At 44.7% G+C, this 18053-nt stretch overlaps 1 pseudogene across 1 annotated transcript; it reads left to right on the top strand.

Annotated features, from left to right (window-relative positions):
* Positions 1 to 617: 617 nt before the first annotated feature.
* LOC308227078 (urotensin-2 receptor pseudogene) lies at positions 618 to 1709 on the top strand (annotated as a pseudogene). Its single transcript has one exon. The product of its transcript is annotated as a urotensin-2 receptor pseudogene (transcript).
* Positions 1710 to 18053: the final 16344 nt, after the last annotated feature.

The following is an 18053-nucleotide window of genomic DNA, read 5'->3' as shown; positions in this document are numbered from 1 at the left end:
AGAAAAGCGATTTCCACGAAAAAAAAAAAAAAAGAAAAAAAAAAGAAAAAAAAGCGCGTCTCTTTCAGCCCCGGTTTTGCATCCACCTCGGCTCGGTGTATCCCCGGTTGTGTTTGACACAATGTGCGCTGTCTTGCCCAAGAAAGCCAGGGGCACACTGGCTCTGCCTGTTGGCCACAGCGATTTCTGACTGATGACTTGAAGCGGAGCCGCGGGTCCTGTCGCCAGTGCCGTAAACCCCGGAGGGAACAGCCGAATTACAGCAGAGCGGCCGGGAAAACTTTCGAGGAAGCTCCCGCAGCCTGCATCTGCCGGGCGGCTTTTGAGAGAAACCCGGGAGAAAGGGGTGCTCCCGCTGTGCCCCCAGCGCCAGGTCCCCACCGGGGCTGAGGGTGTCTCGGCGGCGGCCCCCGCTCGCTCCGCACCCTCCGTGCTGTCCCCGCGACGGCACCTGCCCGCTGCGCTCCGCGCTGCCGGAGCCCCGGCGGGGTGGGGGGCGGCCCTTCCCCGTGGGGCAGCCCGGTACCGCCCTACCTCCCGCGGGGGGCGGAGCGGCCGCCGACGGCGCTGGGAGCTCCGGGGCTGGTGCGAGGCTGACGGGGCCGCCGCCGCCGCCCATGGAGCCCAACGGGACGGCGGCGGCGGGGGGCAACGCCTCGGCGGGCGGTGGCGGCGGCCCCGGGAGCGGCCCCCTGCTCATCCCCTCGGCCTTCGGGACAGTGCTGTCGGTGATGTACGTGGCCGGCGTGGCGGGCAACGTGTACACGCTGGTGGTGATGTGCCACTCGGCGCGCTGCGCCGCCCCCATGTACAGCTCCATCGTCAGCCTGGCCCTGGCCGACCTGCTCTACCTCTCCACTATCCCCTTCATCGTCTGCACCTACCTGGCTCAGGACTGGTACTTCGGGGACCTGGGGTGCCGCATCCTGCTCAGCCTGGATCTGCTCACCATGCACGCCAGCATCTTCACCCTCACTCTGATGTGCACTGAGCGCTACCTGGCTGTCACCCGGCCCCTGGACACACTGAAGAGGTCACGGGGCTACCGGAAGGTCACAGCAGGGGCTGTCTGGTCCGTCTCACTGCTCCTTACTCTGCCCATGATGCTGATGGTCACCCTGACCGAGGGGGGAAAGGCAGAGGGCAAGGTGAAGAGAATGTGTGCACCTACCTGGAGCGTGGATGCCTACAGGACCTACCTGACAGTGCTCTTCAGCACTAGCATCATGGCCCCAGGAATCATCATTGGATTCCTCTACACGCGCCTGGCCAGGACCTACTTAGAGTCCCAGAAGAATCCCCCCCACAAGGAGAAGAGCAAGAGATCCCCCCGACAGAAGGTCCTCATCATGATTTTCAGCATCGTGCTGGTCTTCTGGGCCTGTTTCTTGCCATTTTGGATCTGGCAGCTGGTGCGACTCTACAGCAGCTCCCTCCAGCTCACCACCCAAACCCAAAAGTGCATTAATTACCTGGTGACCTGCCTGACCTACAGCAACAGCTGCATCAACCCCTTCCTCTACACTCTGCTCACCAAAAACTACCGGGAGTACCTGCGCAACAGGCACCGCAACTTCTACAGGTTCACATCCTCCTTCCGCAAAAGGGGCTCCAACCTGCAGTGCTCCTGGGGACGGTCCATGTCCTCCAGCAACCAGTATGACTACAGCTCGGAGGCCCTGGGCATGGCAACACTGAAGGACAAGTGAGGAAGAGGAGGTGCTTCAGAGACACCAGGACCAGCAGAGCGTCTGGCCAAGGTAGGGCTTTGGGACGCCTTAGTCATGAAGGGTCCTAAAACCTCATTTCTGGCAGTCACTTCAGTTAGGTGCAAGTTGTGTGAACCCAAGTACTATGAGATGCATCCAAATTTCCATCTGGCTTAGGGCTGTAAAGGGGGTCGTGTCAGGGGCCAGCAACCACCCAGGACTTTGGTTTTGGGTGCAGAAAATGAGGTGAATACTTTGTTGGGTTCTATCACAAACTCCACGCTTTGCTGAGTTTTGCCCAGCTCCAGCTCTGCACACCCTTTCTCTTGTGTGGTTTCTCAGTGCTGTCTTTGAGCTATAGCTGGGTCAGATCTGCAAAGGTCTGAAATTGTCCTGGTATTGCTTAATTTAGCTGCAAGCCTTGGGTTTGCCCTATCTATTGCCATTATCTGTTGTTTGAGTATGTAAAGAGATCTTTAAGCTCCTTTTCCTATTACTTTATACTGCACTACAGTTTCGTCAAGCTTAAAGTCTCTATTTTAAAATTCATTGCAGCAGTACTTCAAACTCCAAGCATTCAAAACCCACAAGGTAAGCTTTCAGAAACCACAGGATTACATTAAAAGAAAACAAAAAAGCCTTGTACTTTTTTTAAGGTTTCTACCTAAGGTGATTTGAATTTGCCACTGATTTTCTTTAAGTTGGTCCCTTTCTTAACAGTTCAGCAGGGCTTGAAAAACTGAAAATTTGCCTTGAAAAGAAAGAAAAATGTCTTATAATCCTATCAGTCAAAGACCTGAGGTTCAAAGAAAATTGGCTGAATCCTGTATCATGGGACTCATCATAAAAGGGATAAATTTATTCATGACATTTGATCAGAAACATTTTGCCTCAATGTATTCTGCTCATTTTCTCCCTATAGAGAATCCTCACCAGGTAGTGGAGATGTCTGTAAGCATCTAAACAATTGTAAACCCTCAGTTTATAAAATAACGGCTGACTAAAAACTGGACTGTCATCAGGTTTCCCCTTGCATGGGCTCTTCCCCCAGCCTGGGTGGTGTATTTACCCAGGGAGAGGCTGCTGTTCCCAGCTGTTCTCTGCAGAGCTCATGCACATTAAGGATGAAGTTGTGTTCAGTATTCCTCTTTCATGTTCAGGGACAGGCTCTGGGGGTAGGTGAAGCACGATATGAGTTGTATAAACTATTGTTGGCAGATACTGATACCCAGGGAGTACCTGGCAATTGCTTAAGGAACAGGCATTTCCACTTTCTTATGGCATACTCCAACCCCTGTGTGCTTTAGAGGAGTCCCATTCCAGCTCTGCAGTATTATTGTGTTCCCGTGTCCTTGGATGATCCTCTTGTGTCACACACCAAACTTTAGGATATGTTTGTGCTAAAGCAGAGACACAAAGTGCCAACACCACAGCCTGGGATTTGGAGCAGAGAATACAGCCCAGCAACATGCTGGATTTTATGCACTCAACTAACAGCGGAAAAATAAAGCCTTCAGGGCACATGTTGGATGAAGACCAGGGACACACGTTCTGTGCCAGGAGTCAGGCATTCTTCTTCCAGATGCAGTTCTTGGGGTGTTTTTTGGGGAGAGAGGAACAAGTAACTCACCTTGCTTGTATTACTGGTGATCATGGGACTGTCTTTGAAACACTGGTGACCACTTTGTCATGTTCCAGCACTGTGTGGACTACCAAGCTGGGAAGAATAAATAGGCCTAATGGAGCCCATTTCCTTATGTGAAAGAGGGGGACTAACACACAGTTCATGCTGGGAATTGGCAGGGAACTCAGGCTTCAACAGTTTTTAGGAACAACTTTTCAGGAACTAATTCATTTTTTAATTATGAATTCTGAAGTCATTGTTACTTTTCCTTTGCTTCCCATTTCTGAGGCTGGAAGTCACTCCCATATAAGAATAACAAAGATAAGACTTAACTCAAAAGGTGGCGTGGGAAGGTTGGAGCACGTGCGTCATCTGTGAGGTGTGCTGTGCCATCCTGCTCTTGGGAAGTGTGACGGTGAGGCCGGACAGACATCCTGGCTGCAGCCCTTCCAGGTCACACATGCCATTTGCCCACCTCTGAGAGAGAAAATTGTATTTCCTTATGGCTATAGAAAGAAAAACCCACCCTGATGTGCATCCTTTCCTGATACAGTGCTGATTTGTCTTGATTTCCATTGTTCAGCCCAAGGTCCTTGGAAGCCCACATAGCCACCACAGTGTCACAGGGCTGCTGCAGTACGGATGATTACCATATATGAAATAGTTGCAAAGCGTATCATATATCTGTTAACAGGTATGGAAGGGGAAGCAAATGATGAAAGAGCTGTATAGGTATCAAAAAGAGTATTAGGGAATACGCTGCTTTAATAAAAAACATAGTTATTAGTAAGAAGAGGAAGCAGAAAACAAGTCGTGCTTAGGAAAAAAGGCATGAAAATGCAGAGCAGGTGAGATCTATACTTGTAACCTAAGTTGGGTATAAGCAAACAGAAGGATTTGATTTGGGGTATGCTTCCCAAGACATCAGCCTCCAGAAGTGATTCTGCTACCCTGCTCAGCATCACAAACAGTGTGCAGGGGATGTGCTTTCCGTGCCACATCATCAGACCATTAAACATCAAAGAGTTGATGGAGGAGCATCCAGATGAAAGGCAAAATATTAGGTATTTGTCACTCATAAGGTTTTTCAGCCAGTATGTGCTGCATCCTAGTCCCATCTCAGCACTGGTCCTCTCTCCTATCCTACAGGGTTACTATGGTGAGAGAACCAGTAAATGTGACAGTGCCCCCAAAGCGGTTGGGCAGAGGAGAGCCTGTTTAACTAGCCAGCAAGCAGGAGATGCTGCTGTGTGTAATGAATGATGGCTCTTCAGGAGCCCGTGGAGAATGACACGGTGCAGACCTTCGCAAACATAACTCCTCAGGAGCTATTCATACTCCTGGGGATCAGAGCTCAATTTAAAATAAGAATTACATAAACAACGTCCCACTTACTGTCCCATCAGACCAGTTAAACTGCCAAAACTCAGTAGGTTTGACCCACTCCATAAATATCCTGCAGGAGCAGATGTTTTAACTGAACTCTTGTCTGTAACTGGGCAAGCCTTGACTCTTCTTGCTGTGCTCATGTTTTGGAGATGAGGACACAGACTTTTTTTGTGTCTCTTCCTTCAGCAACAAAACCAAATTAATTTAAATTAAACAAATTAAGTAGCTTTGGAAGGGGACTGCTGTGGCCTTTCTAGAGCACAGAGTCCTGTCCAGTCACCTGTAACGGGTAGCATTGCCCACTGCTCACCCAGAGTATTTTGGGGAGGGTGTTGGTTTGGTAGGATTCAGTATTCATAAGCACATCTCCTTTTGTGCAGGCCATGCAAAACTGCTGAAAAGCAGCTCAGGTTATTTCCTGTGTGAGGGAGAGGTTTTACCTACCCCCAACACTAAAAAGGATAAGTAAACTCCCAAAATAATGAGATTAAAACCACATCTTGTCTCCTCAACGACAGAGGCCACAGAAGTGTATGAAAATTAAGATAGACGTACAACCAGATGGGACTTTGCATACTCCACGTGTCTTGTCACTTATGGTAAATCCAAAGCACCCCAGGCCAGGAGGCTGAAGCAACAACAGGAAAATCTGTCAGGCTGTAACTGAGCAAAATGCGTGGATTTTGTTGTAAACAATGTTACTTTGGCTATTATCTGGTCTAGTGGAAGGTGTCTCTGGCCATGGCAGGAGGTTGGAACTAACTGAGCCTTAAGGTCCCCTCCAACCCAAACTACCCTATGATTCTATTCTTCTACATTCCAAGAATTCAAGCTGTATGTACCCTAGGATCATTTATCATACCTAAATCACTGTAATCCTGTGGTTCATAATGCTTTTAAAAAGCTTATTATAAATGATACTTTGCTGCAGGATTCAGCAAAATAGAAATGGTAATTTTAGGCAAGGCAACAGCATTGTTCTTGTTGGGCCGGAGCTTGTAACTTCGAAACTCCATACATGCTTTACAAGAAAGAAATTAGTTTAATCACTAGATAATCTTTTCCAGCATCCCTGAGGGTTGAGGGGTTTATGATTAAGAAAAGAGAAAAAGGCAACTCAGATTGTGAGAGAAATGCAGTTTCATCCTGAGTGCTCTTTCCTTCCTTTAATCTAAGGTAGTATCTGCTGCAGCAGTGGCAATTTTTCTGCTTTCACTTGAAAAGAGACCACCAGTCCTTTGTGGGACAAGTGTGAATGGTTGTTTTCACCAGGCACAGGAGAATCCATTTGAACCTGACTGAGTTTTTGCAGACTTCACCTTAAGTCACACCATTTTTTAATCATCTTTCTCCCCACTTTTTTAAACCACATTTGCAAAATTTTTAAATGTAATTTAAATGTAACTTTTAAAGCCCCACATTACAATATAACCGTGAGTGCATGAAATCCTTAATAGTCTAACTCCTATTCCAGCAGTCATTTTTGGCATGTGATTGAATACCAGGGAAGCCAGTGAAAAAGACCCCTTTTTTTTTTAGGAGCTTTTTTTTTTCTAGGAGCATTTTGTACCTTGTACACTACAAAACACACGGCTTGCTGCCCAATTGCATTAACCAAGGAGAACAGGCAGGATGACTAAATTCATAGTCTATTCCGTTAGCATGATGAGAGGAGAAAGTGTGTAAACCTCTTACCTCAGTCATGGAAGCAGATAACACAGCACCTGAGAAATCCTCAAGGCAGTCCCCAAAAGGTCAAATGCCTTTGCTGGAAATTTTGGCTGGTTTGGGGATGCTCGGCTCCTACCATTGTATTTCTGAGTCCCTCTGGTGGCAGTAGCAATCTTCCATCCTGAGGTCTGGGGAAGGAAACAGGCTTTCTGTTTTAGGTTTTGTAACATAGCGGTTCCACACCATCAGGGCACAACCTAACTATAGGATAGCGCTTAATATCTTTAAAGTATAACATTACTACAACATCTGAAAGGCAAAAGCCTGTTTTGAAGAGAAAGCTCACTCCCAAGTGCTAACTTCCCTCTCCCACATTTTCTTTCCATGCTGAATCCAGACTAACTTTATTCCTGTCATTTTGCACAGCATCCACACTGCCAGCACCCACAGAAACACCCAGGGCTGGTGACTAAATACAACTTAGCCTAGCTGGAGGGTTTTTTGCCTTATAATATTGGTTGTTGCTGTTAGTTTCAAGTTTTTCTAGGGAATAGGAGAGACATGGAGTTAATTGCTGTGGCTTATAAGAAATATATTGCTTTATCTTCAAAATCTTAGCTGCAGCTTCACAGGATATAAGTAGCCTTTAAAATTATTGTTATTATCATTATACAAGCTTTTTTGCCCTTGTTCGGGAACGTATCTAAAACACATCAGGGAGAAAGGATGTGCCAGTTGGTAGCAAAGTATCGGGGGGGTGGATAGCCCAGGCTGGGTTTTGCGAGAGCTGATGGAGGAGCTTGCTGCTGGCTCACTCAGCGAGACCTTTAGGATGCCACAAGGTTCTGTCAGATACCCAACACTGAAAGAAATTATTGAGGTATATTAAAGAAAGGGACGTATATTTAAAAAGTTTTTCTAAATGTAAATACTTCTGCTCAACAATCCAGCTTTCTGCCCACACCGAGTTTCTAGTGTGGGGTTTATAACCTTTGGGAGAGACTAACATCATCTCAGCGGGTTCTGAATAGTCACAACTGAGTTTTGTGATCTCTGGTCCCAGCTAGAGCTGTCTTATCCCTCCCAAAACAGGTTCCCCAATGGGATATACCAAGGCAAAAAAAAACCCTGCTGTAACACTTTCCCTTTTTTCCCATCCAAGACAATTAAAAGAGGAAAGGGGGGAAATAATCCCAAAGAATTCTCCTGGCATTTGGGCTCTATTTTTCTGGTTCTCTCCATTTCTAATTTAAATTAAATGTTTTTTTTGTAAACACTAGGAATGCTTCTGCAGTGAGAAACAAGGTGAAGAGTTAGAAAGCATTTGTTGAAATTACTAGAGAAGGCTGAACTTGCAGAAGGTCCCACCCCAAACCCTCCATCAAGATACCTGGAGGGAAAGTAATAAATAAGCTTGTGCAAAATCAAACATCCAGCAATAACAGCCTATAACAGTGCTTGGCAAAGGATACAATTCTGAACCCAGAGTGGTGTTAATGCTGGAGAAGTAAAATCTGCCCAGTTTGTTTCAGCTTGTTTAGGCCTGTGTCTCTGCATTGTCATTAGCCTTTCCTTGTGCATTCCCCTTAGGATCTTGAATTCAGCTCCTGAATTCTTAACTGAAGCCAAACATGATTTCATCCAAACAAAGCAAGGGAGATTCCTAAGGCTAAATGTGGTGTGTCTATAAACACAGCCTTTTGGAGACAGTTACCACTTCATATATGCACCCCTGCAAACCTCACCAGGGACATCCATCAAATTCACACCAATTCTATGCCTTTTATTTTTTTAAATATCAGCTTGACATTTGAGAAGCACAGCGTTGGCTCTTGCAAGAAGCCTCCCAGGAAAAGGCACTACATAGCAATGACTTCTCAGGCTCCACTGAATTTAAAATCCAGAAGAATGAAGAAGATAAATTAACTGTAATGTAGCAATGCTAAAAGGGGAGAGACAGCAACACTCTTGCAGACACATATAGAGGGAGGACACCTAAACCTCCAAGGGACATGCAGGTCCCACCAGACAAGCTGTGCATAGCAGTGGGCCAGCTCTGCACTCTGCACTCTGGTGCCGAGTCCTGCAGCGTCCTCCGTTTGGGGAGCACGGGCTGGCAGCTCCCAACTATCCCTGTAACCCTAGAGTTAAATTGAATTTCTGCTTTTTCTTTGTAACAGATTTGTTATTTTCTTTCAGTTAATGCTGTAGAAGGGGAAATGGGAATGGCATTACTCTAAAATCAGCTGGAGCTCTAGTTACCTCTAATCCCTACATTCTGAAAGCACCTTTCTGACCCTGGACAATGTTCAGATTAAGGAGCAGTAGCAGGAGTACACAGCACTTGCCTGTATCATGCCTCACAGTAGCAGCAGTTGTCTGATCCCGTTCAAGTGTATATATTTATCTCTTTCTTCACATCATCTGCTAGTGGGGATTTAGAGGCCATTCATCCCCAAAGCACTAGTGCTGTTGATAAGTAACCCAGGCAGGCTAAGAGCAAGAGAGCTAATAAGATCCAGAAATTTCTAAGGGAGTTGATGCTCGAGATGCCTATTGAGATAGCACTCACCATCAGAGCTGAAAAGAGAGATTAACTTAAACCAGGAGAGGTCAGAAGTCCTGGCTTCTCGTAGAAAATCACTGATAACTTACACTGTGACCTTGGGGAACTCGTTTATTCTTGTGCCACTGTTCACTAAGTGCCTAAAAAACAGCAACACCATTTCCATCACATGCACAAGAGTTTTAAGATGTCACTGATGAAATGGTCTGAGATCGTTGGATAAGAGGTTCTAAAGGTGCAGAAGGAGAAAGGCCTACCTGTAGGGATAACTTAAGGTTCAGGTTAGCTATTAATGGTCAAACAGAGGAAATGTGGGGGTACCAGAACTTCTCCATTTTCGATTAATGGTAGTTGGCTTGTTTCTAATTAATGGCAAAGATAATCACTTACCCCACAGCAGTGGCAGCTGTGCTCAGCTGGCTTCACTGGGAACACACCTGAAATGAGCCTCCTGATAAAAGCAACATTTTAATACATCCATACCCTCTCTAAAGCCCCTTCTCGAGTGAGAAAATGATATCCAAAGATGCAGTAGGAAAGCAAAATCTTTCTTCTTTACCTCCTGGGGGCCTCTTCTTCCCCAGATTATGGGTTGGGGGCACTACCAGCAGGATTGTGGTGCGGAGGAGGCTGAACAGAAAGAATTATCCCCAACGCTCATCATTGATTGCTGAACACAGCAGAGCTTCCCTGACATTTTGTTGTTGGCATCTTTTTAGAATGATTAAATCTGTCGAGGAACCTCCGCCTGAGGCACAGCACGAGTAATTCTCAACAACAGAAGCAGAGGAAATAGCAACCCCCTAACTTTGCCTGGCTGTTTTCATTTGTTTGTTTGTTTTAATACAAAGGCAAGTTTATTATGGCAAACACGCCTCAAACTTCAAAGCATCTCCTCGACCTTTGCAGCAGCTTCTTTTAAGCAGGATGAGAAAGTGAAACCCCACAGTGTATAGTGCCCAGTGGTAGGGGAAAAACTCCTTGCAGGTCTGGTTTAGATGGGGGCGACCATAGTGGAGGGATTGGGGACATTGCTGGAGCATCACTTGATCTTTTACCTCCATCCATATAAAGTAAATATTTTCTGTAAGAGGCACTGTGTATTCTGGGTATTCAGTATCTATCTCTGTTACCCAGAAAAACAACCAACCCTCAAACATGTAAGAGGTCTTGGGTTTAGTCCAATAAAAGACAAGAAAAAACTTTAAATCTGTAGCTTCCCAGCTTTGGGAAACTGTGTCCTCCCAACTTTATGCCTCATGTTCACAGTCCCAGCAGGGCCCATGGAAGAGGGGCCTTGGGTGGGGGGAAAATGGCTTTGAAAAGTGCCCTGCCTCAAAATGCAAAAGGGAAATAGTTAATGTGTCATACTGAATTATTCATTAATCTTAATGAGAACACAGAGAAATTGCTTTAGGCTGAGAGGAGGCTCAGGATGGCAATACTACATCACCATTGTGCTGCCTCTAGTAATAAGGCTTTACACCTGGCATGAAAATAGGGCAGGGATGAGATAGGCACCCAAGGGGGCTCCAGAGCAAACAGTGCCAGGAACTTAGCAGTGTGTTGAAATCTCACCTCCTGGCATGATCTTGGTGCAGAACCAGCAGTTGATGTGACAACCCACGTGCCCCGTTCAAGGTGCAGCCAACTCCCAGCTTCATTTCCTTGCAGTCCTCCTCCCTTCTTGCCCTATTCATTGTGCTCACAAGCAAATCCAGTGTGGGAGGTTCCAAACTCCACTACAAGCACTAAGCTCTCATGATGCAGGGTGAGGAATTACAGAGGGAGCATGGAGCAATCAGGAGCAGAGTGTCTCTGCCCTTCTGATGGACACAGAAAGAAACAGAGAAGCTCACTGGCATGAGCATATTAGCTTAGATCTCAAAGCAGCATCCTAACAGGCATTTTTATCTTCTGACACATTCTTCACTAAATGTTTATCTTGGAGCTGTGTGGCATTCAGGCTCAGTCTGTGGAGGGTCTATGTATAATTACAGACTTCATTCCAGGACCTGCCTTAACAATGTGCATTCCCATTGCTTGCCATAGACGGATCTCCTGCCCACGCTGAAGAGATGTTCAACAGAAAGATCATGGATCAAACATGACCGTTCAGGTTATTTGTTCAGTAGAAACATGGTTGGTTTTAGCATGTTTTTATCTTTCGTGTTCTTACTTTAATCTCATGATTTTTTGTTCTGTCTTTGCATGTTCTGTCCTTTGAGTTACATTTCCTTCTCAGCAACAAGTTGCAGCTTTCCCCAGGGACTCTGCTTCCACCCTCAATTTGCTCCATAGCTAAAACCATGACCTGCCAGACTCTTAATACTCCAGTGAGAGTTGCAAGGCATTGGGGAAATTTCCTACCTCTTTAATTTCAAATCTCTCATTTCAGGCTGTCTGCAAGGAAGGCAAAAGTCTCTATTGATTTCCAGCACCTAATCAGCAATCAAGCGTGTTTCTGCAAGTGTGATTGCTATAAGCAAATCCTTCAACTACATTACAGAAGTTATGTTTGCATAGCTAGGAGAATAATTTGACAAGCTTTACTGTTGCTCCAGCCTCAACCTCCTCTGTCCCCTCATTTAGGTTGGTACATCTGGTTTTGCAGTCTTGTGGGTTTAAAGGATTAAGCCATTTTTCCAATCAAGCCAAAAATAATTATTTCTTGTCCCATCAGCTTCACTGTCCACCCCAGGCAAATAAACCAGTACAAGTACAGGCCCTGAAAAGTAGCACTTGTGAAATGACATCTTCAAACCTGTTGTTAAAATCATGGGTGAAAAACTTCAGTGCACTTGAGCTTATTCTTGTTTAAAATACCATTCAGACCAGTGAATGGCTGAATTCACAACCCAACAACTTTTACCCCACTGCAGCTAGAAATACCTTGAAGACTTGTGTTCTCAGAGCATTTGGGCTTTACCTTCAGGTTTCTCCTTTCTGGTCAGTGAGTAAGGCAGCAGCTTCCCTCTTCAGAGATACATATTAGCCCCTAGGCAGGCTTTGTAAAGCCTTGTGAAGCAGAATAACCATCAGGAACCTTTATATCTTTTGCCAGAGCACCCATGAAAACAGTACTTCAATCCATACTAACAATTTTGGTGATGGATCTTCAGTAGGGAAGGGACTACATACTTAATGGCTCAGCGCGAGGGAGCAGTTTTCCTTACACTGCCTCTGAAGCTGTGGGGTTTTTTCCTCTTCAGTTTTCAGTTACTTGACTCACACTTCATGGACTTCATTTCCCAGCCCATGAACAGCTGGTGGTTTCCGAGGCTGCAGTTGGCAAGGGCAGAGCCTACAATGGATGGTAATTACTTGCTGAGCTCATTGTAATTGTTCAGTTATTGAATCATTTGGGAAGGCAGGGGGAGTATTTGGTTAATTAAGAGCTCCTTTAATCACTGCTAAGTTTAGCCTTCCAAAACAGTGCTCTCCTTTCCTGGATTTGAAAGCCTCTGCTTACCCACACTGCCTGGGCAGCAGGAATGCTTTCTCTTTAGTCTTGGACTTCAGACATCAAGATGGCACTCGCTCTTCACCTTGTGCTGTCATGGGTTTGGTCCTTATTCCCTAATACCTCTGACCCTCCCACAACTGGCTTCAAAGGCATTAAGATCCCTCTGAAGCTGCCATCAGTCTCCAGCAAGATGTTTAATTAAAACCAACTTCCTGTAAGTGCTCAGGCACTTTTGGGACCAAATTCTCATCTGATTCAAAAAATGCCATTACAGACAGAATAGCAAAGTATGAGCATTTAATAGAGCCCAGGAAGCGTGAGCAGGAGGAAAGCTTATGAGCCCTGGTCATTTCTCCGTTGCTGCTGATCTAACAGAGCTGCTGGGCACATGCTTCTTCTGTTTGAGGTTTGTGATAATTTAAGGCTTGGGAAGCAAGTTTATCACCCAGAGGATGCTTTCTGGAGCCTGGACTAACTCTGAGAGGCTCTGGGGAGTCTGCAAGGCAGTGCTCAAGACAAAAAAGCATTTACAGCTTATAGTCACATCTTCACTGGTGCATCAAGAACATCCAGTATCTGCATGTGAATCCAGTCAGGCCTGTAACTGAAAGCATTTTATTTGAGGACTTTTGGGGAGAGTTTTGAGGGAAGGACTTAAATGAGAGGTATCATTTGACTCAAGATGAGTACAACTTCATTTTAAACAACGAGCTAATAGATTTTAAATAATTATTTTGCTTTGGGCTTTTTTAAATGATTTCATCCTTTGCCCTAGATTAATTTAACACATCATATTCTTCATGCCCAGTATCAGTCAGATGTAAATACTTCTGCAGATAACATCCATGGGATTTTGGCTGTGCAAGGGTTTCAAGGCTTTGCTTTTCCTTTTTTCTCTCCTTTCTGAACACCTGCAGTTGACTTCCATGCTGGAACGAGTGTTCACCAGCATGTGCCAGCTGACAGAATGATCCCCTTTGGACTTCCAAAGTAAAAATGTTTAGAGCCTCCAAGAGGTAGCAGCTCCTGCAATCCTGCCTGTGGTACACACAGAGTAAAGAGGAGGAAGAATCTGTACCGAAGCTCATCCTCCACAATATGCTTCAGAACAAGGCAAACATTTTTTGTGTTAGGAAGACACTAGAATTAAGAATTATTAGAATATCAGCGCATTAGAATAAGCCAGATCTCTCATGTCTGGGGACACACCAGTCTTTTACACAGGCACCAATGAGCTTCTTGTATGTTGCTTTTCATGTAAATGCTGCAAAAAAGGAAAATAATTTTTAAACAGCTTTGTAAGCAAACTCTGCAAAACAGAAGAGCTGTCAAAGCAGGTTGATTTTAAAACCTGACAGCCTTGACAGAGTCCTTGCAGCAGCACAAAGCCACATCATTGCTGCAGTTACCTGTGCTTAGGAAACTGTTGAACGCAATGGAATCCAAACCTTGTAACTCTCACATGGGCAGAATAAATGATCTGGAATGATAACTAGTTGACTACTCTCCACTGGGTCCTTCCTTGGATATTTTGCCAAACTGCTCCAAATTAATGGAGCTCATGCACTCCGAGCCTGGGCTGCTGAGGAGATGAGGAAGCTCATGGGGGGATCTTAAGATTTTAAGTATTCCTCTTTTTTTTTTAACCACAAGGACAAGGCAGAAGGCCCATCTTCAAGAGCTCCTCTGATTTCAACCTGGGAAGTGTTTTGGAATATTCTCTTCCTTCTCAGTTAGCATTTTTTTCTAAATTAATAAGTCTGAGACATCTACTTTAGCAAACAAAGTAGTAGCTGCCTTAAACCAGGCAAGTGACTTTGCTTCATTTGTCCCCTTAGCTTCATCAGCACTTACATATATGATGTCCTGGAAGCTTAATGTCTGTGTTTGGGGCCACTCCCACTTCTGGGTAGTGATGAAGCTGCAGCAAACTGATCTCAACCCTCAATAGGAAGTTAAATGTCTCTAAAAAACTATTTCAGTCTCTTCTTGCTAAGGGATCCCTTACTCTGCTGTTGTCACTGGGCCATCAGTTAGCTTTACCTTTCCCCACCACATGTACCTGCGAGGTATCAATCCCCATCAAGTGTCATTTGGGATGTCAGACCTTGTTGTTCAGCACTCACCATTACCCAGATTTAGCATTTGCTACTTCTCAGCACCTCTTCAGCAGCAGGAAGTCTTGCCCTTCCCATCACCTGTAATGCCTTGCTGAGCCCCACAAAAAAGCCCAAGTATTATTTCCCATTCCCCTATAGAGTTGTTCCTGCTGACACCACCTCCTTAGAGCCTTCACATATGTCCTCCTCATCCCAGCTGCTGACTGCACTTTGGACTTGACAGCCAGATCACACCATCCAGCCCTTACCATATCCTTAACCTCCTCCTGGGGTGGTCTCTACCACCCACCATGAGAAGAGCCAAGTGCCAGAAGGGTTTTCTTGGCTTCCTACACAGGAGTGTGTGCAGTCAAAATTCTTGTAAGCATCAGTTTTACTGCCTCCTCCCAGCATAAACTGGACAAATTGATGGGAGTCCTGGCCCCGAGGATAAACACCATCTCCACTGTTTAGAGAAACTGTCTCCTGAACGAATCATGCAGCTGAGCTGACACCCTTGCTGCTGGCGAGCTCCTTTGAGGTATGGGAGATGCCTGTAGGCAGGCAGAAACCTTCCCCCGTGATCAGACATGAACAGGAGCAGTCCCTAAGGAGGATTAAGACTAGAAAAATTCTGCAGTTAACTCAGATCCCATAATAACAATCTAAAACTTATTTTGCAGAAATACAGAGAATAGCAATTTTCATCTAAGTCACTTGTAAAAATGCCGAGGTCTGATTTAAGCCTGTGCCAATACAGAAGAACTTGGCTTTTAGTCGCAATACACCAGTATTGCAAAATGCTCAGCTTATGAAGTTTCCATATTTCAGAGTAGTTTCAGCTTTTCAGCTGTTGAGAAATAGTAAATCCTTATTTGGTTAGGAAGCATTCTTGGCTATTATCTCTAAAAAGAATTACCTTCAGTATTGTCAGGCTAGTACTCTGGAAGCAGACTGAGATTAGATAAATTCATTCAGTCAGGCATTATCTTCACACCTGTATTCTTCCCAACAAAATAGTATTTCTCAGTGTCAAGACAGCTAATTTAGAGACAGATTTACTTGCCACACTGACACAAACCTGAACCACTGGTTTGCTTCATGAATAAAGCTGACTTAGATGTACACATGCTGTCCTCCCGTTCAAGGCCTGGAACACAACTGGAAAATACTTGTCTCTTAAGTGATCCAGTCTGGTGTGGCTGGAGTACTCAGAATGCATTCATCAAGCATGCCATCACTAATAAGGAACTAAAATCTTATTCATCTAAAGCATTTTGCAATACCCTAGTCCCGCTCCCACCTTTGTCTCCTGTGTACCAGGAATAAGCCCTCACCAGTGCCTAAGAAGTAGCTATGGATGTCTAGAGGAAGGAGTGACTGCAGCCTCAGGAGGCAGGTTAATAACCAAGCTGAGTCTTCTTCCCTGCTGCACACCCATCCCCTGCACATCCATCCACAGCTAGAAGGAAAGAAAACTGAGGTTCAATAACCCTGTTCAGCTGATGAGCAGGGGAGAGGCAGACAATGAGATTTAAGATAACTGATCCACTTACTCCATTAATTAAAACCAAGGCTTTAAAGCTCAATTCAGTCAAATAGCCTAATAAGAGGATATTACTGTTCCCCATGACCCTTGCCATCTTTGTAACTTTAATATATGAGTTATAAGCATCCACACAATTACAGTCCTATTACACTCCCCACTCCAGGGGAGTCAAGGGAACAGCACAGCTACTCTCAAACCCCTTTGCCTCTGCCCTGCTCAGGATTCTGCAAACCACAAAGCTGGCCTGACCAGAGGATGGAATAATTAATTTAGACCCGAACATCTCAACAGTATCTCCCTGTACAGTTCAGCTATGGAAAGGCTTTTGATTACTGCCCTTCCGTGCATGCTGTATGGCTGAAGTATTTAATTTAAGGAGAATGATTAGAAGAGGATAAGTTTTAATGGCCTGCTCCTAAGCCTAGATAAAAATCTTAGCTACAGAGTGGAAACGTGTTTAACTTGTATTAAAAATGGTAATTTCTGCAGCACACTGGCATTCAGTGACTCACAAGCCAAATGGAGGTGCTAAAAGCATTTAGAAAACAAAGTCAAGAGGTATCAAGTCCCAGTTGTAGAGATGAAAATACCAAGGCTCAAAGGCAGTGGGCAGGCAGCTGTGAAGATGGAAGACTTCAAGGCTCTTGGCACTAATAAATGTGACATGAGTGAGCGCCTTCATCATCTCCTGAGCCATGTGCTTTCAGGTGGGCACACTTCACGATGAGAACACCCTTCCTGTGAAATCCACATGCATTTATTTCCTGCCTGTGCTGAGGCAGATGAGATTCTCCCTGCCCGCAGGTGGTCTGAACGGATGAAGATCTAAAAAAATGTGTCTAACTAGAAAGGGAAAGAGCAGGGAGAGGACTAGATGTACAGAGACTGTGCAAGCATGAAAAAGCACAGTAGAACCTCAGTGGAGAGTATCAAGGACCAGGTACACATCCCCTACTCCTCAACTAAAGGATTACAAAATGAATAAAACTTTGTTCTTTTTACGGTTCAAAAAATTCTGAATTTTTCAAACCCTCTTCTTTTCTTTTTCCAAGGGAAAAAATTCTGTATAGCGCTGTATATTTACAGATTGAGTCTTAATTTCTTCTTGGATTGTTTCTTATTTACAGGACTAGAGTCCACCTAGTGCCAGAAAAGGTACAATAGACAGATGCCATACACAGAGGACACTATCACCTAGAACAGGCCTGGTTGATACACAAGATACATGCAGAAGAAAGATTATAATTTTTGAAAAGGATGGATGCAGCATGGCTTGGTTCAGCACACTCAACATTCACCATTAATTCAAACAGAATATGGACAGTAAATGGTACCAAGGAAGAGGTCCCATTGCAAGTTCTCTGAAGGGTTTTAACCCCAAGAGCTTTGCTGTCTGAAAACTCACAACTACCAGTTAGTTGTGTGTCTGATCTTCTAATGAAACAATCAAGCACACTGAGGAGGGGGAAAAACATCAGCTCAATGTTGATGCAGATGTTTCAGTGTGGGAGAAGGCTCCTTTAGCTGTGTAACACCATCTTAAACTTAGCTTATCCCTCTGCTTGACTGACTTGTCTTGTATTTCTTTTTTCATACTGGTAAATGACAGTTCATTTTGATCATGTTCCTCCCTGTGGAAAGGAATTCCTAACTAATTCCTATCTCCCTTTAAAATAAAGGGACAAATCGGAAAAACACATTTTTTGCCCACAGAACTGCCATAGTGAAGTAGAAATAATGCAAGTACAAGATCACTTTTCTCACTTATTTTGTGCTGAGAAGTGTAAGGACTAAATGGGCTTAGAGTTTCTCTGGTTTTACAGCAGCTTTTAAGTTTTGCAACACCTGGCAAAATGTGGCCTTTTCCTATGGGATTATTCAGTGAATCATATTTAAAGCCCTAATATGCAGAGAGCACTTCCAGAACATATGTAAATCAGTAACATAAATCAGAAATTATATTTGCCTGCTAGAGGGAAT

Source organism: Psittacula echo, assembly GCF_963264785.1.
Source record: "Psittacula echo genome assembly, chromosome: 14".
NCBI lineage: Eukaryota > Metazoa > Chordata > Aves > Psittaciformes > Psittacidae > Psittacula > Psittacula echo.
This window is presented reverse-complemented; position numbering and strand designations above follow the sequence as displayed.